At 45.3% G+C, this 25,174-nt stretch overlaps 9 non-coding genes across 9 annotated transcripts; all 9 read left to right on the top strand.

The window, feature by feature from the left end:
• The first annotated feature begins 1,508 nt into the window (after positions 1 to 1,508).
• Positions 1,509 to 1,699, top strand: LOC130347703 (U2 spliceosomal RNA). The gene has a single exon (XR_008885584.1). It is a non-coding gene; the product is annotated as a U2 spliceosomal RNA (small nuclear RNA).
• A 2,078-nt stretch (positions 1,700 to 3,777) lies between these two features.
• LOC130347704 (U2 spliceosomal RNA) lies at positions 3,778 to 3,968 on the top strand. The gene has a single exon (XR_008885585.1). It is a non-coding gene; the product is annotated as a U2 spliceosomal RNA (small nuclear RNA).
• Positions 3,969 to 6,064: 2,096 nt separating this feature from the next.
• LOC130347652 (U2 spliceosomal RNA) lies at positions 6,065 to 6,255 on the top strand. The gene has a single exon (XR_008885544.1). It is a non-coding gene; the product is annotated as a U2 spliceosomal RNA (small nuclear RNA).
• Positions 6,256 to 8,351: 2,096 nt separating this feature from the next.
• On the top strand, positions 8,352 to 8,542 carry LOC130347705 (U2 spliceosomal RNA). Its single transcript, XR_008885586.1, has one exon. It is a non-coding gene; the product is annotated as a U2 spliceosomal RNA (small nuclear RNA).
• Positions 8,543 to 10,636: 2,094 nt separating this feature from the next.
• On the top strand, positions 10,637 to 10,827 carry LOC130347706 (U2 spliceosomal RNA). The gene has a single exon (XR_008885587.1). It is a non-coding gene; the product is annotated as a U2 spliceosomal RNA (small nuclear RNA).
• A 2,095-nt stretch (positions 10,828 to 12,922) lies between these two features.
• On the top strand, positions 12,923 to 13,113 carry LOC130347718 (U2 spliceosomal RNA). The gene has a single exon (XR_008885598.1). It is a non-coding gene; the product is annotated as a U2 spliceosomal RNA (small nuclear RNA).
• Positions 13,114 to 20,296: 7,183 nt separating this feature from the next.
• Positions 20,297 to 20,480, top strand: LOC130347653 (U2 spliceosomal RNA). The gene has a single exon (XR_008885545.1). It is a non-coding gene; the product is annotated as a U2 spliceosomal RNA (small nuclear RNA).
• Positions 20,481 to 22,573: 2,093 nt separating this feature from the next.
• Positions 22,574 to 22,764, top strand: LOC130347707 (U2 spliceosomal RNA). Its single transcript, XR_008885588.1, has one exon. It is a non-coding gene; the product is annotated as a U2 spliceosomal RNA (small nuclear RNA).
• Positions 22,765 to 24,857: 2,093 nt separating this feature from the next.
• Positions 24,858 to 25,048, top strand: LOC130347708 (U2 spliceosomal RNA). Its single transcript, XR_008885589.1, has one exon. It is a non-coding gene; the product is annotated as a U2 spliceosomal RNA (small nuclear RNA).
• The last annotated feature ends 126 nt before the right edge of the window (positions 25,049 to 25,174 follow it).

Raw genomic sequence — 25,174 nt, forward strand, 5'->3', positions numbered from 1 at the left:
AATGGATTGGTCATCAGCTGGCTGTCTATGTCCCGCATCAATATAGACCAAAGTACAGAGGGTTAGGCTATGCTATAGTGCACCTACCTGATGCATCAGAAGGTGCGAGGCCCTTGCTAAATTCTGTGCACAGACTTTGAGATCTATGCTTTAGACTGTATCTAAACCTGCTCCAACATGGACTGACATTCTGGCCTACTTTCAGCCGATGCGACTTGTCTGTCGCTGAACAGTCGCTTTTTATGTATTCAGCACCTATGTATAATGTTGTAAAAATGCTCTAGAAGCTAAAGTCGCAGAAATGTCACACATATTTGGCCTGCAACTTTCTGTGCGACAAATTCAGACAGGAAAAATCAGTATAAATCCTTAGAAAATTATCCCCCAGTGTCTCCATCTGCTGGCGGTATTGAATAAGCATTGCTGCACTGATGGGGTATGCATTAGACGAAAAAAAAGAAGAAAAAGAAGAATAATACGCCCAGAAAAGAGGCGAAAAGGAGAAAAACGTAAAAAAACGTGAAAAAAAAGTAAGAGGAAGAGAAGGGAAAAAAAGGTGGAAATGGGTTTAAAAGTGATTTCGGCGGAGAAATATATATATATATATATATATATATATATATATATATATATATATACGCGCACACACACACATATATATAAACGTATTCTCCGTTGAGATATTGCAGCCGCTGCTGTGTCCAGGCCCAGGAGCCTTAGCACTGTGCTGTGATGTCACTCAATACCACTGACATCACTAGGTGTACAACATCTCTCCTTTGCTGTGTATGTGACTATGGAGCTGTTTGGTGATGTCGTCTATTATGGCCTTCATAGAAGCAACAGGAGATTGTTGCATCCATCTAGAACCCTCAGAACTACAGTGCTATGATGTCACTCACTTCCACAGGCCTTGCAGAGTGTAAACAACAACAACCCAGCTTTGTTGTGTATGTAACCATAGGGATTGTGATGTCACCTAGAACCTTCACAGCAGCGACAGCTTTATGAGGAGCATCAGCACTGCTCTGCCTGAGCAGAACCATCACCGCCATAGGTTGTCAAATAACCCGGATTTAACCCACACAGGTAAGTCCAATGGGGTGCAGGCATGTCCTCTATGCTTACAGCTTCCCGTGGGTGTTGGTTTGATACCGTTTGGGGACAGCCAAGGAGGCATCTGCAGGCAACAAAGGTAGGTGTGTGCTTGTGTGTGTGTTTCCTATGCAGATCCTAAGCCCAGTGTCACATGCAAGTAGGAGGAGTAAGAAGGGTTCCTGGCAAATCCGGGTTATGGATTGCATTTAAAAAGGCCCCGTGGGAGTGCAATGGGCCCCTGTCTTGCTGCTTAGCAATAATGGTATGGGTTTAGGTTCTGCTGTGTGTACTGGTGGTTGACTGCCCCCCAGCCCAGAGTGTGCATGGAAAATTGTCTGGCAGCCTCCCTGACAGCAAGCAGTGATAGTGCCCATGAAGGGGACCTTGTTGGGCCCGCCCCTTTCACGGTTATCGCTTCTCGGCCTTTTGGCTAAGATCAAGTGTAGTATCTGTTCTTATCAGTTTAATATCTGATACGTCCCCTATCTGGGGACCATATATTAAATGGATTTTTGAGAACGGGGGCCGATTTCGAAGCTTGCTTCCGTCGCCCTATGCATTGACCCGATATGGCAGTATCTTCGGGTACAGTGCACCACCCCCTTACAGGGTTAAAAAGAAAGATTCCTACTTTCATTGCTACCTGCTTGCTGGCTAGCCAGCTAGCCAGCCCTGTGGGCCTTGCTGCTGCTGCTGCTGCAGCCAAAAAACAAAAGGTGGTGCTGCTGCTGCTGCTTCTGCTTGTGTCTGGCCGCTGTTGGAGCGTCCAGGCACAGGACTTCTGCTGCTGCTGACTAAATGGCCTCCTTAATTGGATCATTTGAGTAGCCAGCACACCTGTGCAGGTAGGGCATGACATGATAGGCAGCTGCCTTGATAGCGGGTGGGTGCTGAATGTTCCTAATTGACAAAATAAGATTAATGCTTATGAAGAAATATAAAATCTCATCCCTTCCCCAATATCGCGCCACACCCCTACCCCTTAATTCCCTGGTTGAACTTGATGGACATATGTCTTTTTTCGACCGTACTAACTATGTAACTATGTAACATAACATGGGGGGGTCTCCTGGCTGTTCACACAGGTGTGTCATTGCTGTACATTGACCATGCATTGCTTCTGTGGTATTGCAAAGGCAAAGACAAATGCTTCCAGCCATCCATTGCACTAATGGATTGGTCATCAGCTGGCTGTCTATGTCCCGCATCAATATAGACCAAAGTACAGAGGGTTAGGCTATGCTATAGTGCACCTACCTGATGCATCAGAAGGTGCGAGGCCCTTGCTAAATTCTGTGCACAGACTTTGAGATCTATGCTTTAGACTGTATCTAAACCTGCTCCAACATGGACTGACATTCTGGCCTACTTTCAGCCGATGCGACTTGTCTGTCGCTGAACAGTCGCTTTTTATGTATTCAGCACCTATGTATAATGTTGTAAAAATGCTCTAGAAGCTAAAGTCGCAGAAATGTCACACATATTTGGCCTGCAACTTTCTGTGCGACAAATTCAGACAGGAAAAATCAGTATAAATCCTTAGAAAATTATCCCCCAGTGTCTCCATCTGCTGGCGGTATTGAATAAGCATTGCTGCACTGATGGGGTATGCATTAGACGAAAAAAAAGAAGAAAAAGAAGAATAATACGCCCAGAAAAGAGGCGAAAAGGAGAAAAACGTAAAAAAACGTGAAAAAAAAGTAAGAGGAAGAGAAGGGAAAAAAAGGTGGAAATGGGTTTAAAAGTGATTTCGGCGGAGAATATATATATATATATATATATATATATATATATATATATATATATACGCGCACACACACACATATATATAAACGTATTCTCCGTTGAGATATTGCAGCCGCTGCTGTGTCCAGGCCCAGGAGCCTTAGCACTGTGCTGTGATGTCACTCAATACCACTGACATCACTAGGTGTAAACAACATCTCTCCTTTGCTGTGTATGTGACTATGGAGCTGTTTGGTGATGTCGTCTATTATGGCCTTCATAGAAGCAACAGGAGATTGTTGCATCCATCTAGAACCCTCAGAACTACAGTGCTATGATGTCACTCACTTCCACAGGCCTTGCAGAGTGTAAACAACAACAACCCAGCTTTGTTGTGTATGTAACCATAGGGATTGTGATGTCACCTAGAACCTTCACAGCAGCGACAGCTTTATGAGGAGCATCAGCACTGCTCTGCCTGAGCAGAACCATCACCGCCATAGGTTGTCAAATAACCCGGATTTAACCCACACAGGTAAGTCCAATGGGGTGCAGGCATGTCCTCTATGCTTACAGCTTCCCGTGGGTGTTGGTTTGATACCGTTTGGGGACAGCCAAGGAGGCATCTGCAGGCAACAAAGGTAGGTGTGTGCTTGTGTGTGTGTTTCCTATGCAGATCCTAAGCCCAGTGTCACATGCAAGTAGGAGGAGTAAGAAGGGTTCCTGGCAAATCCGGGTTATGGATTGCATTTAAAAAGGCCCCGTGGGAGTGCAATGGGCCCCTGTCTTGCTGCTTAGCAATAATGGTATGGGTTTAGGTTCTGCTGTGTGTACTGGTGGTTGACTGCCCCCCAGCCCAGAGTGTGCATGGAAAATTGTCTGGCAGCCTCCCTGACAGCAAGCAGTGATAGTGCCCATGAAGGGGACCTTGTTGGGCCCGCCCCTTTCACGGTTATCGCTTCTCGGCCTTTTGGCTAAGATCAAGTGTAGTATCTGTTCTTATCAGTTTAATATCTGATACGTCCCCTATCTGGGGACCATATATTAAATGGATTTTTGAGAACGGGGGCCGATTTCGAAGCTTGCTTCCGTCGCCCTATGCATTGACCCGATATGGCAGTATCTTCGGGTACAGTGCACCACCCCCTTACAGGGTTAAAAAGAAAGATTCCTACTTTCATTGCTACCTGCTTGCTGGCTAGCCAGCTAGCCAGCCCTGTGGGCCTTGCTGCTGCTGCTGCTGCTGCTGCTGCAGCCAAAAAACAAAAGGTGGTGCTGCTGCTGCTTCTGCTGCTTCTGCTTGTGTCTGGCCGCTGTTGGAGCGTCCAGGCACAGGACTTCTGCTGCTGCTGACTAAATGGCCTCCTTAATTGGATCATTTGAGTAGCCAGCACACCTGTGCAGGTAGGGCATGACATGATAGGCAGCTGCCTTGATAGCGGGTGGGTGCTGAATGTTCCTAATTGACAAAATAAGATTAATGCTTATGAAGAAATATAAAATCTCATCCCTTCCCCAATATCGCGCCACACCCCTACCCCTTAATTCCCTGGTTGAACTTGATGGACATATGTCTTTTTTCGACCGTACTAACTATGTAACTATGTAACATAACATGGGGGGGTCTCCTGGCTGTTCACACAGGTGTGTCATTGCTGTACATTGACCATGCATTGCTTCTGTGGTATTGCAAAGGCAAAGACAAATGCTTCCAGCCATCCATTGCACTAATGGATTGGTCATCAGCTGGCTGTCTATGTCCCGCATCAATATAGACCAAAGTACAGAGGGTTAGGCTATGCTATAGTGCACCTACCTGATGCATCAGAAGGTGCGAGGCCCTTGCTAAATTCTGTGCACAGACTTTGAGATCTATGCTTTAGACTGTATCTAAACCTGCTCCAACATGGACTGACATTCTGGCCTACTTTCAGCCGATGCGACTTGTCTGTCGCTGAACAGTCGCTTTTTATGTATTCAGCACCTATGTATAATGTTGTAAAAATGCTCTAGAAGCTAAAGTCGCAGAAATGTCACACATATTTGGCCTGCAACTTTCTGTGCGACAAATCCAGACAGGAAAAATCAGTATAAATCCTTAGAAAATTATCCCCCAGTGTCTCCATCTGCTGGCGGTATTGAATAAGCATTGCTGCACTGATGGGGTATGCATTAGACGAAAAAAAAGAAGAAAAAGAAGAATAATACGCCCAGAAAAGAGGCGAAAAGGAGAAAAACGTAAAAAAACGTGAAAAAAAAGTAAGAGGAAGAGAAGGGAAAAAAAGGTGGAAATGGGTTTAAAAGTGATTTCGGCGGAGAAATATATATATATATATATATATATATATATATATATATATATATATATACGCGCACACACACACATATATATAAACGTATTCTCCGTTGAGATATTGCAGCCGCTGCTGTGTCCAGGCCCAGGAGCCTTAGCACTGTGCTGTGATGTCACTCAATACCACTGACATCACTAGGTGTAAACAACATCTCTCCTTTGCTGTGTATGTGACTATGGAGCTGTTTGGTGATGTCGTCTATTATGGCCTTCATAGAAGCAACAGGAGATTGTTGCATCCATCTAGAACCCTCAGAACTACAGTGCTATGATGTCACTCACTTCCACAGGCCTTGCAGAGTGTAAACAACAACAACCCAGCTTTGTTGTGTATGTAACCATAGGGATTGTGATGTCACCTAGAACCTTCACAGCAGCGACAGCTTTATGAGGAGCATCAGCACTGCTCTGCCTGAGCAGAACCATCACCGCCATAGGTTGTCAAATAACCCGGATTTAACCCACACAGGTAAGTCCAATGGGGTGCAGGCATGTCCTCTATGCTTACAGCTTCCCGTGGGTGTTGGTTTGATACCGTTTGGGGACAGCCAAGGAGGCATCTGCAGGCAACAAAGGTAGGTGTGTGCTTGTGTGTGTGTTTCCTATGCAGATCCTAAGCCCAGTGTCACATGCAAGTAGGAGGAGTAAGAAGGGTTCCTGGCAAATCCGGGTTATGGATTGCATTTAAAAAGGCCCCGTGGGAGTGCAATGGGCCCCTGTCTTGCTGCTTAGCAATAATGGTATGGGTTTAGGTTCTGCTGTGTGTACTGGTGGTTGACTGCCCCCCAGCCCAGAGTGTGCATGGAAAATTGTCTGGCAGCCTCCCTGACAGCAAGCAGTGATAGTGCCCATGAAGGGGACCTTGTTGGGCCCGCCCCTTTCACGGTTATCGCTTCTCGGCCTTTTGGCTAAGATCAAGTGTAGTATCTGTTTTTATCAGTTTAATATCTGATACGTCCCCTATCTGGGGACCATATATTAAATGGATTTTTGAGAACGGGGGCCGATTTCGAAGCTTGCTTCCGTCGCCCTATGCATTGACCCGATATGGCAGTATCTTCGGGTACAGTGCACCACCCCCTTACAGGGTTAAAAAGAAAGATTCCTACTTTCATTGCTACCTGCTTGCTGGCTAGCCAGCTAGCCAGCCCTGTGGGCCTTGCTGCTGCTGCTGCTGCTGCTGCTGCAGCCAAAAAACAAAAGGTGGTGCTGCTGCTGCTTCTGCTGCTTCTGCTTGTGTCTGGCCGCTGTTGGAGCGTCCAGGCACAGGACTTCTGCTGCTGCTGACTAAATGGCCTCCTTAATTGGATCATTTGAGTAGCCAGCACACCTGTGCAGGTAGGGCATGACATGATAGGCAGCTGCCTTGATAGCGGGTGGGTGCTGAATGTTCCTAATTGACAAAATAAGATTAATGCTTATGAAGAAATATAAAATCTCATCCCTTCCCCAATATCGCGCCACACCCCTACCCCTTAATTCCCTGGTTGAACTTGATGGACATATGTCTTTTTTCGACCGTACTAACTATGTAACTATGTAACATAACATGGGGGGGTCTCCTGGCTGTTCACACAGGTGTGTCATTGCTGTACATTGACCATGCATTGCTTCTGTGGTATTGCAAAGGCAAAGACAAATGCTTCCAGCCATCCATTGCACTAATGGATTGGTCATCAGCTGGCTGTCTATGTCCCGCATCAATATAGACCAAAGTACAGAGGGTTAGGCTATGCTATAGTGCACCTACCTGATGCATCAGAAGGTGCGAGGCCCTTGCTAAATTCTGTGCACAGACTTTGAGATCTATGCTTTAGACTGTATCTAAACCTGCTCCAACATGGACTGACATTCTGGCCTACTTTCAGCCGATGCGACTTGTCTGTCGCTGAACAGTCGCTTTTTATGTATTCAGCACCTATGTATAATGTTGTAAAAATGCTCTAGAAGCTAAAGTCGCAGAAATGTCACACATATTTGGCCTGCAACTTTCTGTGCGACAAATTCAGACAGGAAAAATCAGTATAAATCCTTAGAAAATTATCCCCCAGTGTCTCCATCTGCTGGCGGTATTGAATAAGCATTGCTGCACTGATGGGGTATGCATTAGACGAAAAAAAAGAAGAAAAAGAAGAATAATACGCCCAGAAAAGAGGCGAAAAGGAGAAAAACGTAAAAAAACGTGAAAAAAAAGTAAGAGGAAGAGAAGGGAAAAAAAGGTGGAAATGGGTTTAAAAGTGATTTCGGCGGAGAATATATATATATATATATATATATATATATATATATATATATATATATACGCGCACACACACACATATATATAAACGTATTCTCCGTTGAGATATTGCAGCCGCTGCTGTGTCCAGGCCCAGGAGCCTTAGCACTGTGCTGTGATGTCACTCAATACCACTGACATCACTAGGTGTAAACAACATCTCTCCTTTGCTGTGTATGTGACTATGGAGCTGTTTGGTGATGTCGTCTATTATGGCCTTCATAGAAGCAACAGGAGATTGTTGCATCCATCTAGAACCCTCAGAACTACAGTGCTATGATGTCACTCACTTCCACAGGCCTTGCAGAGTGTAAACAACAACAACCCAGCTTTGTTGTGTATGTAACCATAGGGATTGTGATGTCACCTAGAACCTTCACAGCAGCGACAGCTTTATGAGGAGCATCAGCACTGCTCTGCCTGAGCAGAACCATCACCGCCATAGGTTGTCAAATAACCCGGATTTAACCCACACAGGTAAGTCCAATGGGGTGCAGGCATGTCCTCTATGCTTACAGCTTCCCGTGGGTGTTGGTTTGATACCGTTTGGGGACAGCCAAGGAGGCATCTGCAGGCAACAAAGGTAGGTGTGTGCTTGTGTGTGTGTTTCCTATGCAGATCCTAAGCCCAGTGTCACATGCAAGTAGGAGGAGTAAGAAGGGTTCCCTGGCAAATCCGGGTTATGGATTGCATTTAAAAAGGCCCCGTGGGAGTGCAATGGGCCCCTGTCTTGCTGCTTAGCAATAATGGTATGGGTTTAGGTTCTGCTGTGTGTACTGGTGGTTGACTGCCCCCCAGCCCAGAGTGTGCATGGAAAATTGTCTGGCAGCCTCCCTGACAGCAAGCAGTGATAGTGCCCATGAAGGGGACCTTGTTGGGCCCGCCCCTTTCACGGTTATCGCTTCTCGGCCTTTTGGCTAAGATCAAGTGTAGTATCTGTTCTTATCAGTTTAATATCTGATACGTCCCCTATCTGGGGACCATATATTAAATGGATTTTTGAGAACGGGGGCCGATTTCGAAGCTTGCTTCCGTCGCCCTATGCATTGACCCGATATGGCAGTATCTTCGGGTACAGTGCACCACCCCCTTACAGGGTTAAAAAGAAAGATTCCTACTTTCATTGCTACCTGCTTGCTGGCTAGCCAGCTAGCCAGCCCTGTGGGCCTTGCTGCTGCTGCTGCTGCTGCTGCTGCAGCCAAAAAACAAAAGGTGGTGCTGCTGCTGCTTCTGCTGCTTCTGCTTGTGTCTGGCCGCTGTTGGAGCGTCCAGGCACAGGACTTCTGCTGCTGCTGACTAAATGGCCTCCTTAATTGGATCATTTGAGTAGCCAGCACACCTGTGCAGGTAGGGCATGACATGATAGGCAGCTGCCTTGATAGCGGGTGGGTGCTGAATGTTCCTAATTGACAAAATAAGATTAATGCTTATGAAGAAATATAAAATCTCATCCCTTCCCCAATATCGCGCCACACCCCTACCCCTTAATTCCCTGGTTGAACTTGATGGACATATGTCTTTTTTCGACCGTACTAACTATGTAACTATGTAACATAACATGGGGGGGTCTCCTGGCTGTTCACACAGGTGTGTCATTGCTGTACATTGACCATGCATTGCTTCTGTGGTATTGCAAAGGCAAAGACAAATGCTTCCAGCCATCCATTGCACTAATGGATTGGTCATCAGCTGGCTGTCTATGTCCCGCATCAATATAGACCAAAGTACAGAGGGTTAGGCTATGCTATAGTGCACCTACCTGATGCATCAGAAGGTGCGAGGCCCTTGCTAAATTCTGTGCACAGACTTTGAGATCTATGCTTTAGACTGTATCTAAACCTGCTCCAACATGGACTGACATTCTGGCCTACTTTCAGCCGATGCGACTTGTCTGTCGCTGAACAGTCGCTTTTTATGTATTCAGCACCTATGTATAATGTTGTAAAAATGCTCTAGAAGCTAAAGTCGCAGAAATGTCACACATATTTGGCCTGCAACTTTCTGTGCGACAAATTCAGACAGGAAAAATCAGTATAAATCCTTAGAAAATTATCCCCCAGTGTCTCCATCTGCTGGCGGTATTGAATAAGCATTGCTGCACTGATGGGGTATGCATTAGACGAAAAAAAAGAAGAAAAAGAAGAATAATACGCCCAGAAAAGAGGCGAAAAGGAGAAAAACGTAAAAAAACGTGAAAAAAAAGTAAGAGGAAGAGAAGGGAAAAAAAGGTGGAAATGGGTTTAAAAGTGATTTCGGCGGAGAAATATATATATATATATATATATATATATATATATATATATATATATACGCGCACACACACACATATATATAAACGTATTCTCCGTTGAGATATTGCAGCCGCTGCTGTGTCCAGGCCCAGGAGCCTTAGCACTGTGCTGTGATGTCACTCAATACCACTGACATCACTAGGTGTAAACAACATCTCTCCTTTGCTGTGTATGTGACTATGGAGCTGTTTGGTGATGTCGTCTATTATGGCCTTCATAGAAGCAACAGGAGATTGTTGCATCCATCTAGAACCCTCAGAACTACAGTGCTATGATGTCACTCACTTCCACAGGCCTTGCAGAGTGTAAACAACAACAACCCAGCTTTGTTGTGTATGTAACCATAGGGATTGTGATGTCACCTAGAACCTTCACAGCAGCGACAGCTTTATGAGGAGCATCAGCACTGCTCTGCCTGAGCAGAACCATCACCGCCATAGGTTGTCAAATAACCCGGATTTAACCCACACAGGTAAGTCCAATGGGGTGCAGGCATGTCCTCTATGCTTACAGCTTCCCGTGGGTGTTGGTTTGATACCGTTTGGGGACAGCCAAGGAGGCATCTGCAGGCAACAAAGGTAGGTGTGTGCTTGTGTGTGTGTTTCCTATGCAGATCCTAAGCCCAGTGTCACATGCAAGTAGGAGGAGTAAGAAGGGTTCCTGGCAAATCCGGGTTATGGATTGCATTTAAAAAGGCCCCGTGGGAGTGCAATGGGCCCCTGTCTTGCTGCTTAGCAATAATGGTATGGGTTTAGGTTCTGCTGTGTGTACTGGTGGTTGACTGCCCCCCAGCCCAGAGTGTGCATGGAAAATTGTCTGGCAGCCTCCCTGACAGCAAGCAGTGATAGTGCCCATGAAGGGGACCTTGTTGGGCCCGCCCCTTTCACGGTTATCGCTTCTCGGCCTTTTGGCTAAGATCAAGTGTAGTATCTGTTCTTATCAGTTTAATATCTGATACGTCCCCTATCTGGGGACCATATATTAAATGGATTTTTGAGAACGGGGGCCGATTTCGAAGCTTGCTTCCGTCGCCCTATGCATTGACCCGATATGGCAGTATCTTCGGGTACAGTGCACCACCCCCTTACAGGGTTAAAAAGAAAGATTCCTACTTTCATTGCTACCTGCTTGCTGGCTAGCCAGCTAGCCAGCCCTGTGGGCCTTGCTGCTGCTGCTGCTGCTGCTGCTGCTGCAGCCAAAAAACAAAAGGTGGTGCTGCTGCTGCTTCTGCTGCTTCTGCTTGTGTCTGGCCGCTGTTGGAGCGTCCAGGCACAGGACTTCTGCTGCTGCTGACTAAATGGCCTCCTTAATTGGATCATTTGAGTAGCCAGCACACCTGTGCAGGTAGGGCATGACATGATAGGCAGCTGCCTTGATAGCGGGTGGGTGCTGAATGTTCCTAATTGACAAAATAAGATTAATGCTTATGAAGAAATATAAAATCTCATCCCTTCCCCAATATCGCGCCACACCCCTACCCCTTAATTCCCTGGTTGAACTTGATGGACATATGTCTTTTTTCGACCGTACTAACTATGTAACTATGTAACATAACATGGGGGGGTCTCCTGGCTGTTCACACAGGTGTGTCATTGCTGTACATTGACCATGCATTGCTTCTGTGGTATTGCAAAGGCAAAGACAAATGCTTCCAGCCATCCATTGCACTAATGGATTGGTCATCAGCTGGCTGTCTATGTCCCGCATCAATATAGACCAAAGTACAGAGGGTTAGGCTATGCTATAGTGCACCTACCTGATGCATCAGAAGGTGCGAGGCCCTTGCTAAATTCTGTGCACAGACTTTGAGATCTATGCTTTAGACTGTATCTAAACCTGCTCCAACATGGACTGACATTCTGGCCTACTTTCAGCCGATGCGACTTGTCTGTCGCTGAACAGTCGCTTTTTATGTATTCAGCACCTATGTATAATGTTGTAAAAATGCTCTAGAAGCTAAAGTCGCAGAAATGTCACACATATTTGGCCTGCAACTTTCTGTGCGACAAATTCAGACAGGAAAAATCAGTATAAATCCTTAGAAAATTATCCCCCAGTGTCTCCATCTGCTGGCGGTATTGAATAAGCATTGCTGCACTGATGGGGTATGCATTAGACGAAAAAAAAGAAGAAAAAGAAGAATAATACGCCCAGAAAAGAGGCGAAAAGGAGAAAAACGTAAAAAAACGTGAAAAAAAAGTAAGAGGAAGAGAAGGGAAAAAAAGGTGGAAATGGGTTTAAAAGTGATTTCGGCGGAGATATATATATATATATATATATATATATATATATATATATATATATACGCGCACACACACACATATATATAAACGTATTCTCCGTTGAGATATTGCAGCCGCTGCTGTGTCCAGGCCCAGGAGCCTTAGCACTGTGCTGTGATGTCACTCAATACCACTGACATCACTAGGTGTAAACAACATCTCTCCTTTGCTGTGTATGTGACTATGGAGCTGTTTGGTGATGTCGTCTATTATGGCCTTCATAGAAGCAACAGGAGATTGTTGCATCCATCTAGAACCCTCAGAACTACAGTGCTATGATGTCACTCACTTCCACAGGCCTTGCAGAGTGTAAACAACAACAACCCAGCTTTGTTGTGTATGTAACCATAGGGATTGTGATGTCACCTAGAACCTTCACAGCAGCGACAGCTTTATGAGGAGCATCAGCACTGCTCTGCCTGAGCAGAACCATCACCGCCATAGGTTGTCAAATAACCCGGATTTAACCCACACAGGTAAGTCCAATGGGGTGCAGGCATGTCCTCTATGCTTACAGCTTCCCGTGGGTGTTGGTTTGATACCGTTTGGGGACAGCCAAGGAGGCATCTGCAGGCAACAAAGGTAGGTGTGTGCTTGTGTGTGTGTTTCCTATGCAGATCCTAAGCCCAGTGTCACATGCAAGTAGGAGGAGTAAGAAGGGTTCCTGGCAAATCCGGGTTATGGATTGCATTTAAAAAGGCCCCGTGGGAGTGCAATGGGCCCCTGTCTTGCTGCTTAGCAATAATGGTATGGGTTTAGGTTCTGCTGTGTGTACTGGTGGTTGACTGCCCCCCAGCCCAGAGTGTGCATGGAAAATTGTCTGGCAGCCTCCCTGACAGCAAGCAGTGATAGTGCCCATGAAGGGGACCTTGTTGGGCCCGCCCCTTTCACGGTTATCGCTTCTCGGCCTTTTGGCTAAGATCAAGTGTAGTATCTGTTCTTATCAGTTTAATATCTGATACGTCCCCTATCTGGGGACCATATATTAAATGGATTTTTGAGAACGGGGGCCGATTTCGAAGCTTGCTTCCGTCGCCCTATGCATTGACTCGATATGGCAGTATCTTCGGGTACAGTGCACCACCCCCTTACAGGGTTAAAAAGAAAGATTCCTACTTTCATTGCTACCTGCTTGCTGGCTAGCCAGCTAGCCAGCCCTGTGGGCCTTGCTGCTGCTGCTGCTGCTGCTGCAGCCAAAAAACAAAAGGTGGTGCTTCTGCTGCTTCTGCTTGTGTCTGGCCGCTGTTGGAGCGTCCAGGCACAGGACTTCTGCTGCTGCTGACTAAATGGCCTCCTTAATTGGATCATTTGAGTAGCCAGCACACCTGTGCAGGTAGGGCATGACATGATAGGCAGCTGCCTTGATAGCGGGTGGGTGCTGAATGTTCCTAATTGACAAAATAAGATTAATGCTTATGAAGAAATATAAAATCTCATCCCTTCCCCAATATCGCGCCACACCCCTACCCCTTAATTCCCTGGTTGAACTTGATGGACATATGTCTTTTTTCGACCGTACTAACTATGTAACTATGTAACATAACATGGGGGGGTCTCCTGGCTGTTCACACAGGTGTGTCATTGCTGTACATTGACCATGCATTGCTTCTGTGGTATTGCAAAGGCAAAGACAAATGCTTCCAGCCATCCATTGCACTAATGGATTGGTCATCAGCTGGCTGTCTATGTCCCGCATCAATATAGACCAAAGTACAGAGGGTTAGGCTATGCTATAGTGCACCTACCTGATGCATCAGAAGGTGCGAGGCCCTTGCTAAATTCTGTGCACAGACTTTGAGATCTATGCTTTAGACTGTATCTAAACCTGCTCCAACATGGACTGACATTCTGGCCTACTTTCAGCCGATGCGACTTGTCTGTCGCTGAACAGTCGCTTTTTATGTATTCAGCACCTATGTATAATGTTGTAAAAATGCTCTAGAAGCTAAAGTCGCAGAAATGTCACACATATTTGGCCTGCAACTTTCTGTGCGACAAATTCAGACAGGAAAAATCAGTATAAATCCTTAGAAAATTATCCCCCAGTGTCTCCATCTGCTGGCGGTATTGAATAAGCATTGCTGCACTGATGGGGTATGCATTAGACGAAAAAAAAGAAGAAAAAGAAGAATAATACGCCCAGAAAAGAGGCGAAAAGGAGAAAAACGTAAAAAAACGTGAAAAAAAAGTAAGAGGAAGAGAAGGGAAAAAAAGGTGGAAATGGGTTTAAAAGTGATTTCGGCGGAGATATATATATATATATATATATATATATATATATATATATATATATATATATATATACGCGCACACACACACATATATATAAACGTATTCTCCGTTGAGATATTGCAGCCGCTGCTGTGTCCAGGCCCAGGAGCCTTAGCACTGTGCTGTGATGTCACTCAATACCACTGACATCACTAGGTGTAAACAACATCTCTCCTTTGCTGTGTATGTGACTATGGAGCTGTTTGGTGATGTCGTCTATTATGGCCTTCATAGAAGCAACAGGAGATTGTTGCATCCATCTAGAACCCTCAGAACTACAGTGCTATGATGTCACTCACTTCCACAGGCCTTGCAGAGTGTAAACAACAACAACCCAGCTTTGTTGTGTATGTAACCATAGGGATTGTGATGTCACCTAGAACCTTCACAGCAGCGACAGCTTTATGAGGAGCATCAGCACTGCTCTGCCTGAGCAGAACCATCACCGCCATAGGTTGTCAAATAACCCGGATTTAACCCACACAGGTAAGTCCAATGGGGTGCAGGCATGTCCTCTATGCTTACAGCTTCCCGTGGGTGTTGGTTTGATACCGTTTGGGGACAGCCAAGGAGGCATCTGCAGGCAACAAAGGTAGGTGTGTGCTTGTGTGTGTGTTTCCTATGCAGATCCTAAGCCCAGTGTCACATGCAAGTAGGAGGAGTAAGAAGGGTTCCTGGCAAATCCGGGTTATGGATTGCATTTAAAAAGGCCCCGTGGGAGTGCAATGGGCCCCTGTCTTGCTGCTTAGCAATAATGGTATGGGTTTAGGTTCTGCTGTGTGTACTGGTGGTTGACTGCCCCCCAGCCCAGAGTGTGCATGGAAAATTGTCTGGCAGCCTCCCTGACAGCAAGCAGTGATAGTGCCCATGAAGGGGACCTTGTTGGGCCCGCCCCTTTCACGGTTATCGCTTCTCGGCCTTTTGGCTAAGATCAAGTGTCTTGCCCTAAGGTATTCGGGTACCCCTCTCCTCGGCCTTGTGGGATCGCCCAGGTTTATTGCCTGGGCTTCACCCACCTGCTGCTATTGGGGAGAGGGCTTAGTCCCAGGATAACGGGAAGGTGATCATCGGAGGACGGGTCTGCCGGAGAGGATGGCTAATGCGCCGAACGCTCCTAATACAGTACGGCTGTTTATCGAGGAGGAAAAGAGGAGTGCCTACGGGATTTTGCATGTCCAGCAGAAGGTCGTGGAAGGAGTGCTGAGGATGCCGCATGCTTCCATCTTCTGTGTCCAGGTCTTTCCCAGCCAAGGATTCTTTGACGTGACCTTCTACAACCTGGATGATCTCCGTACCTGTCTCTACCGGAGTAAGGAGAATGCTTCTCACCCTGACCTACAAGGGATCCGATTCATTTCCTGCGAGGCTCGGCCTAAGAAAGTTCCAGTGGTAGTGCATATGTACAACCCTTTTGTGCGGGATGAGGAGATCCAGACCTTTCTAAGAAGGTATTGTGTGTCTGTTTCTGGTGCGGAGAGGAAAAATAACATCCTGGGGACTTTCACAGGCATGAGACGTTTTTGGGTGGAGTTTAGGCCTGCCCCCGAGGGTGGTGCTGAAGGTTTTTGTCACCCCCCGCAGAACTTTGCGATAGGGAACAACAGGGGGTTTCTGCACTACCCGGGGATGCCAAGTTTTTGCCGGGACTGTTTTTGCTTTGGTCATACCAGAGAGAACTGTACAACCGGGCAGGTTTGCAGGAACTGCCACAAGCCTGATCACCGCACTGCAGACTGTCCCGAGAAACGCAAGTGTCATTTCTGTGGTTCTTCGGATCACCTGGCTAGGAGTTGCCCCACTTACCAGTCCGGGGCACCCCGATCATATGCAATGGCTCTTCGAGGTGGGACAGTTCCTGAGGACTCCAATGCTGCCAGGGCAGGCGATGCAGAGGTTAGCGTGCTGACCAGTGAAGCAGAGTCTGCCCCTGTTTTTCCTTCCATTTCTAGGTCTGTTCCGGATGCTTTGGTGGCAGAGGGGGAGAAGGCGGAGTCTGTTTCGGGGGCATCTGTTTCGGAGGCCTCTGATCCCCCAGAGGAGATGACTGTGGACAAAGAATCCTTGAAGAGAAAGATTTGGAAGAATCGGAGGATGACTGTCCGACTCCTCAGAGTCAAAGGATTGAGGACTTTCCTAGCCCGGGAAGGGAGGAGGCAGGTGGAGGGTCGTCATGTCAGATTGATTCTGACTCCTCTTTATCCTCCCTGGGCACAGGTTATTTGGAGGAATGTTCAGTCAAAAAATTGACAAAGACTCTTAAGTTTAAGGAAGGGGAGGCAAAAAATAAGGGTAGAGGTCGGGGAAAGGCTAGGCCTCCTTTTGATAATGCTTGATTTTGTATTTCCTTTTTTTCCTTCAAATGTTTGAATGAGTTTAACAATTGGTTCTCTAAATGTCCGCAGTATTAGATCTTTAGAAAGGAGATCCGCCATTTTTGATTTACTTTCTAGATATTCTTTTGATGTTCTAGGTCTCCAGGAGTGCTGCTTGGATGGGGAGCCAAATATCTCCTGGCCTTATGGGCAATCGGTATGGTCTGGTTCAATGGAACGTAATTCGGGGGTGGGGATTTTGTTCAAAAGTAATGAGTTTGTTGTTAAAAAAGTTGTCCATATTGTTCCGGGTAGGGTATTATTAGTGCATTTTATTTTCAGGGGTTTCACATATAAAGTAATTAATGTTTATGCTCCAACTGGGAGGAAGGAAAGAGGGGAGGTGTTTGAGAAATTATATTTCTTTTTGAGTGGGAGGGATGATGTGTTCCTTATAGGGGATTTCAATTGTATAATAACAGAGGGGGATAGGAGTAGTACTACGGTGGGTGGTGGGTCTGGTTTAGACAGTACTAGTAAGCAGCTTAAAGAGATTGTAAATTTATTTGGGTTAAAGGATTCCTTTGTTGCCCATAATGATGGTACTATCGGTTATACATATTTTTCTAACAATACAAGTTCGCGTATTGATTTCATTTTTGTCTCAAAACTAATGTCTGTTTCTAATTTCAGACGGAGGAGGTTACCGTTCACGGATCATGCCTGGATTGAGTGTGTGGTAAAAGGTGGTGGTCTAAGTGAGTATGGAAAGGGTGTTTGGAAGTTGAATGTGTCTTTATTGGATAATGAATGTGTATTACAAGAATATAGGGAGCGTTTTGATGGATGGGTGTTGAGGAAGGATGCATTTTATAGTGTGGTTGAGTGGTGGGAGTGGGTGAAGTTAGAGACTAAAAGGTTTTTTATTAAAAAAGGGTGTGAGAAAGGGAGGAAAGATAGAGAAGAGTATGAGAGATGGCAAAGAAGGTTAGAGTATTTGTATGAATTGAGGCGTTTGGGGATGAGTGTTGAGAAGGAGATTGAGGAAGCTCGTGGAAGTGTGAATGAGTGTCTGGAGAGGAATGGAAGGAAGATTATTGCACAGGCTAGGGTTGAAGTGAAAGAGAAGGATGAGAAATGTAGCAAATTTTTCTTTAAAAAGGCATTCAGTAAAAAAACTGAGATGATGAGTGTTTTTACGAATGATGGGGTAGAGGTCTTTGGTAAGGATGAGGTGTTAGAGGAAGTGTGGAAGTTTTATTCTGATTTATTCACGGAGAAGGAGCGGGACGTGACTCTAGAGGAGGAATGTTTGGGATATGTGGATAAGCGTTTGGATGAAATTGATGGGTTCTTTATGGAAGAGGATGTGAGGAAGAGTGAGGTGGAGGATGCTGTGAATGGGATGAAGAAAGGAAAGGTGGCAGGGAGTGATGGTTTGCCTGTGGAATTTTATCTTGTGTTTTGGGATATGTTAGGGGATTATGTATGGGAGGTGTGTAAGGAAGTACTTAGGAGAGGGAAGTTATCTAAAAGTATGAGTGAGAGTGTGACTGTGTTATTGTTTAAAAAAGGGGATAAGAGGGATCTTAAAAATTGGAGGCCTATAGCGCTCTTGAATTGTGATTACAAAATTATTGCTAAAGTTATTGCGAATAGGTTAAAGGATGTGATTGATTGTATGGTAGGTGAGGAGCAAATGTGTACAGTGCCTGATCGTAGGATTTCTGAATGTCTGTTAGGTCTGAGGGATGTATTGTGGGACTGTAAAACTAGGAAGCAAGGTGTGGCTGTTGTTACGGTGGATTTTGAAAAAGCGTATGATAGGGTGGTGCATGATTTATTGTTTAGGGTTTTGAGGAGGATGAATGTGCCGGACAGAATGGTGAAGTGGATTGAATGTTTGTATAGGGACATTTATAGTAAGATTCAGGTCAATGGTTTTCTGAGTAGGGAAGTGAGTATAAAATCTGGAGTGCGGCAGGGGTGTCCCCTGTCGCCAATTCTTTTTATTTGTATGATTGAGCCTTTGTTGGGGATGATTAGGAGAGATAAGGTGATGCGGGGTATAGAAATACCTGGTAGTCATGAGAAGGATATGCGAGTGATTGGTTACATGGATGATGTTACTGTTGTATGTAAGTCAATGGCAGGGGTAAGGCGTGCTAAGTTATTGATTGAGTGTTTCTGTTTAATGAGTGGGTTTAAGCTTAATGTTGGGAAGAGTGGTTGTAAATTTTTTGAGGGGTGGGGAGAGAGTGGGTTGTGCGAGTGGCCTGTGAGAGAGGGGGGTGTGGAAGTGCTTGGGGTGGTGTTTGATAATGATTTGTATGGGAAAGAAAGTTGGGAGAGGGTTTTGGGGAGGGTGGGGAATAAAATAAACTTCTGGTCTTTAAGGACTTTATCGATTGAGGGAAGGATTCTGGTTATTAAAGCTGTTATAATTCCTATTTTGCTTTATGTTAATTATGTGTTTCCTCCACCGGATAGGTGTCTGGCAAGAATTATCAGGCAGATCTTTGTTTTCTTATGGAATTCAAGGATGGAGAAATTGAGTCGTGGGAAGGTGGTGAAAAGCAGAATGCATGGTGGGAAAGGAATGATGAATGTGGAAGTGTTCCTGGCTGTGAAGTATGTCAGTTTTTGTCTCGCTGTAAGTAAGAAGGAATGTGTGTTTGGGTGCATGGTAAGGTATTTGGCTGGTAATGTGTTGTTGAAATATAAGCTAATGGAAAGGGACTTAAGGGTACCTGTAAGTTTTGAGGTTCCTTGGTTCTATCAGAGAATAGGGCGGTGTGTCAGGAAAAATAATCTGGAATGTGTGACTGAATGGAATGATAGTAAGAAGGTGATGAAAGTGTTGGAGCAGAGAGAAACAGTGGAATGTGTGGGAGGTCTGTCTGAGAAGGATTGTAAGGTAGTGTGGAAAAATGTCAGTCACAAGGAACTGACAAATAAACAAAAGGACTTGTCTTGGATGTTAGCTCATGGGTGTCTGCCAACAAGGGAATTTCAGAGGAGAAGGAGATTGGTAGACAGTGAAGTGTGTCCCAGGGATGGTTGCGGTGGATGTGAGAATTATGTACATGTGTTTTGGGAGTGTGGTTATGCGAAGTCTGTGTGGAGAAAAATGTCTGGTCTAATTAAAAATCTTACTGGAATTGAAATCTTATCCTTTAATATGATGATGTTTGGTTTGTGTGCAGTGGAGAGAGAGAAGGCAAGAGTGTTATGGTTCATAGTAAATTGTGTAAAAGAGGTTCTGTGGGATGTAAGGAATATTAGGATTTTCAATCAAACTGAAGTAAGTGTGAAGGAGTGTCTGGGCATGATCCGTGGTAAAATTTACCTTTACGTATTATGTGATAGGAAAAACTATGGTTCTGATGATGCAGAGGGGATCTGGAAACACAAAAAATGGAAGTACTGGTTATGATTGTATTCTTATTTGTCTTTCTTTTTCTTTTCTTACAGATTATATCCTGATATGAAGGGACAGTTGGAGGGACAGAATCCGCTGCAATTTATTTTTTCTGAGGGAAAGTCATGAAGGGAAAGCTTTTTGTTATATGTACATGTAAAGACATGATTCCTGTATATATTGTATATGTCAAATATGTGTTATTCATGTGTTTTCAGATGAATATGTAATTTTTTGAATGATTTACTTGGTTATGTATTGTATATTTCCTTTTCAATAAAAAAAAAAAAAAAAAATCTGTTCTTATCAGTTTAATATCTGATACGTCCCCTATCTGGGGACCATATATTAAATGGATTTTTGAGAACGGGGGCCGATTTCGAAGCTTGCTTCCGTCGCCCTATGCATTGACCCGATATGGCAGTATCTTCGGGTACAGTGCACCACCCCCTTACAGGGTTAAAAAGAAAGATTCCTACTTTCATTGCTACCTGCTTGCTGGCTAGCCAGCTAGCCAGCCCTGTGGGCCTTGCTGCTGCTGCTGCTGCTGCTGCAGCCAAAAAACAAAAGGTGGTGCTGCTGCTGCTTCTGCTGCTTCTGCTTGTGTCTGGCCGCTGTTGGAGCGTCCAGGCACAGGACTTCTGCTGCTGCTGACTAAATGGCCTCCTTAATTGGATCATTTGAGTAGCCAGCACACCTGTGCAGGTAGGGCATGACATGATAGGCAGCTGCCTTGATAGCGGGTGGGTGCTGAATGTTCCTAATTGACAAAATAAGATTAATGCTTATGAAGAAATATAAAATCTCATCCCTTCCCCAATATCGCGCCACACCCCTACCCCTTAATTCCCTGGTTGAACTTGATGGACATATGTCTTTTTTCGACCGTACTAACTATGTAACTATGTAACATAACATGGGGGGGTCTCCTGGCTGTTCACACAGGTGTGTCATTGCTGTACATTGACCATGCATTGCTTCTGTGGTATTGCAAAGGCAAAGACAAATGCTTCCAGCCATCCATTGCACTAATGGATTGGTCATCAGCTGGCTGTCTATGTCCCGCATCAATATAGACCAAAGTACAGAGGGTTAGGCTATGCTATAGTGCACCTACCTGATGCATCAGAAGGTGCGAGGCCCTTGCTAAATTCTGTGCACAGACTTTGAGATCTATGCTTTAGACTGTATCTAAACCTGCTCCAACATGGACTGACATTCTGGCCTACTTTCAGCCGATGCGACTTGTCTGTCGCTGAACAGTCGCTTTTTATGTATTCAGCACCTATGTATAATGTTGTAAAAATGCTCTAGAAGCTAAAGTCGCAGAAATGTCACACATATTTGGCCTGCAACTTTCTGTGCGACAAATTCAGACAGGAAAAATCAGTATAAATCCTTAGAAAATTATCCCCCAGTGTCTCCATCTGCTGGCGGTATTGAATAAGCATTGCTGCACTGATGGGGTATGCATTAGACGAAAAAAAAGAAGAAAAAGAAGAATAATACGCCCAGAAAAGAGGCGAAAAGGAGAAAAACGTAAAAAAACGTGAAAAAAAAGTAAGAGGAAGAGAAGGGAAAAAAAGGTGGAAATGGGTTTAAAAGTGATTTCGGCGGAGAAATATATATATATATATATATATATATATATATATATATATATATATATACGCGCACACACACACATATATATAAACGTATTCTCCGTTGAGATATTGCAGCCGCTGCTGTGTCCAGGCCCAGGAGCCTTAGCACTGTGCTGTGATGTCACTCAATACCACTGACATCACTAGGTGTAAACAACATCTCTCCTTTGCTGTGTATGTGACTATGGAGCTGTTTGGTGATGTCGTCTATTATGGCCTTCATAGAAGCAACAGGAGATTGTTGCATCCATCTAGAACCCTCAGAACTACAGTGCTATGATGTCACTCACTTCCACAGGCCTTGCAGAGTGTAAACAACAACAACCCAGCTTTGTTGTGTATGTAACCATAGGGATTGTGATGTCACCTAGAACCTTCACAGCAGCGACAGCTTTATGAGGAGCATCAGCACTGCTCTGCCTGAGCAGAACCATCACCGCCATAGGTTGTCAAATAACCCGGATTTAACCCACACAGGTAAGTCCAATGGGGTGCAGGCATGTCCTCTATGCTTACAGCTTCCCGTGGGTGTTGGTTTGATACCGTTTGGGGACAGCCAAGGAGGCATCTGCAGGCAACAAAGGTAGGTGTGTGCTTGTGTGTGTGTTTCCTATGCAGATCCTAAGCCCAGTGTCACATGCAAGTAGGAGGAGTAAGAAGGGTTCCTGGCAAATCCGGGTTATGGATTGCATTTAAAAAGGCCCCGTGGGAGTGCAATGGGCCCCTGTCTTGCTGCTTAGCAATAATGGTATGGGTTTAGGTTCTGCTGTGTGTACTGGTGGTTGACTGCCCCCCAGCCCAGAGTGTGCATGGAAAATTGTCTGGCAGCCTCCCTGACAGCAAGCAGTGATAGTGCCCATGAAGGGGACCTTGTTGGGCCCGCCCCTTTCACGGTTATCGCTTCTCGGCCTTTTGGCTAAGATCAAGTGTAGTATCTGTTCTTATCAGTTTAATATCTGATACGTCCCCTATCTGGGGACCATATATTAAATGGATTTTTGAGAACGGGGGCCGATTTCGAAGCTTGCTTCCGTCGCCCTATGCATTGACCCGATATGGCAGTATCTTCGGGTACAGTGCACCACCCCCTTACAGGGTTAAAAAGAAAGATTCCTACTTTCATTGCTACCTGCTTGCTGGCTAGCCAGCTAGCCAGCCCTGTGGGCCTTGCTGCTGCTGCTGCTGCTGCTGCAGCCAAAAAACAAAAGGTGGTGCTGCTGCGGCTTCTGCTGCTTCTGCTTGTGTCTGGCCGCTGTTGGAGCGTCCAGGCACAGGACTTCTGCTGCTGCTGACTAAATGGCCTCCTTAATTGGATCATTTGAGTAGCCAGCACACCTGTGCAGGTAGGGCATGACATGATAGGCAGCTGCCTTGATAGCGGGTGGGTGCTGAATGTTCCTAATTGACAAAATAAGATTAATGCTTATGAAGAAATATAAAATCTCATCCCTTCCCCAATATCGCGCCACACCCCTACCCCTTAATTCCCTGGTTGAACTTGATGGACATATGTCTTTTTTCGACCGTACTAACTATGTAACTATGTAACATAACATGGGGGGGTCTCCTGGCTGTTCACACAGGTGTGTCATTGCTGTACATTGACCATGCATTGCTTCTGTGGTATTGCAAAGGCAAAGACAAATGCTTCCAGCCATCCATTGCACTAATGGATTGGTCATCAGCTGGCTGTCTATGTCCCGCATCAATATAGACCAAAGTACAGAGGGTTAGGCTATGCTATAGTGCACCTACCTGATGCATCAGAAGGTGCGAGGCCCTTGCTAAATTCTGTGCACAGACTTTGAGATCTATGCTTTAGACTGTATCTAAACCTGCTCCAACATGGACTGACATTCTGGCCTACTTTCAGCCGATGCGACTTGTCTGTCGCTGAACAGTCGCTTTTTATGTATTCAGCACCTATGTATAATGTTGTAAAAATGCTCTAGAAGCTAAAGTCGCAGAAATGTCACACATATTTGGCCTGCAACTTTCTGTGCGACAAATTCAGACAGGAAAAATCAGTATAAATCCTTAGAAAATTATCCCCCAGTGTCTCCATCTGCTGGCGGTATTGAATAAGCATTGCTGCACTGATGGGGTATGCATTAGACGAAAAAAAAGAAGAAAAAGAAGAATAATACGCCCAGAAAAGAGGCGAAAAGGAGAAAAACGTAAAAAAACGTGAAAAAAAAGTAAGAGGAAGAGAAGGGAAAAAAAGGTGGAAATGGGTTTAAAAGTGATTTCGGCGGAGAAATATATATATATATATATATATATATATATATATATATATATATATATACGCGCACACACACACATATATATAAACGTATTCTCCGTTGAGATATTGCAGCCGCTGCTGTGTCCAGGCCCAGGAGCCTTAGCACTGTGCTGTGATGTCACTCAATACCACTGACATCACTAGGTGTAAACAACATCTCTCCTTTGCTGTGTATGTGACTATGGAGCTGTTTGGTGATGTCGTCTATTATGGCCTTCATAGAAGCAACAGGAGATTGTTGCATCCATCTAGAACCCTCAGAACTACAGTGCTATGATGTCACTCACTTCCACAGGCCTTGCAGAGTGTAAACAACAACAACCCAGCTTTGTTGTGTATGTAACCATAGGGATTGTGATGTCACCTAGAACCTTCACAGCAGCGACAGCTTTATGAGGAGCATCAGCACTGCTCTGCCTGAGCAGAACCATCACCGCCATAGGTTGTCAAATAACCCGGATTTAACCCACACAGGTAAGTCCAATGGGGTGCAGGCATGTCCTCTATGCTTACAGCTTCCCGTGGGTGTTGGTTTGATACCGTTTGGGGACAGCCAAGGAGGCATCTGCAGGCAACAAAGGTAGGTGTGTGCTTGTGTGTGTGTTTCCTATGCAGATCCTAAGCCCAGTGTCACATGCAAGTAGGAGGAGTAAGAAGGGTTCCTGGCAAATCCGGGTTATGGATTGCATTTAAAAAGGCCCCGTGGGAGTGCAATGGGCCCCTGTCTTGCTGCTTAGCAATAATGGTATGGGTTTAGGTTCTGCTGTGTGTACTGGTGGTTGACTGCCCCCCAGCCCAGAGTGTGCATGGAAAATTGTCTGGCAGCCTCCTTGACAGCAAGCAGTGATAGTGCCCATGAAGGGGACCTTGTTGGGCCCGCCCCTTTCACGGTTATCGCTTCTCGGCCTTTTGGCTAAGATCAAGTGTAGTATCTGTTCTTATCAGTTTAATATCTGATACGTCCCCTATCTGGGGACCATATATTAAATGGATTTTTGAGAACGGGGGCCGATTTCGAAGCTTGCTTCCGTCGCCCTATGCATTGACCCGATATGGCAGTATCTTCGGGTACAGTGCACCACCCCCTTACAGGGTTAAAAAGAAAGATTCCTACTTTCATTGCTACCTGCTTGCTGGCTAGCCAGCTAGCCAGCCCTGTGGGCCTTGCTGCTGCTGCTGCTGCTGCTGCAGCCAAAAAACAAAAGGTGGT

The sequence above is a fragment of the Hyla sarda genome, unplaced genomic scaffold (genome assembly GCF_029499605.1).
Source record: "Hyla sarda isolate aHylSar1 unplaced genomic scaffold, aHylSar1.hap1 scaffold_849, whole genome shotgun sequence".
Taxonomy (NCBI): Eukaryota; Metazoa; Chordata; class Amphibia; order Anura; family Hylidae; genus Hyla; species Hyla sarda.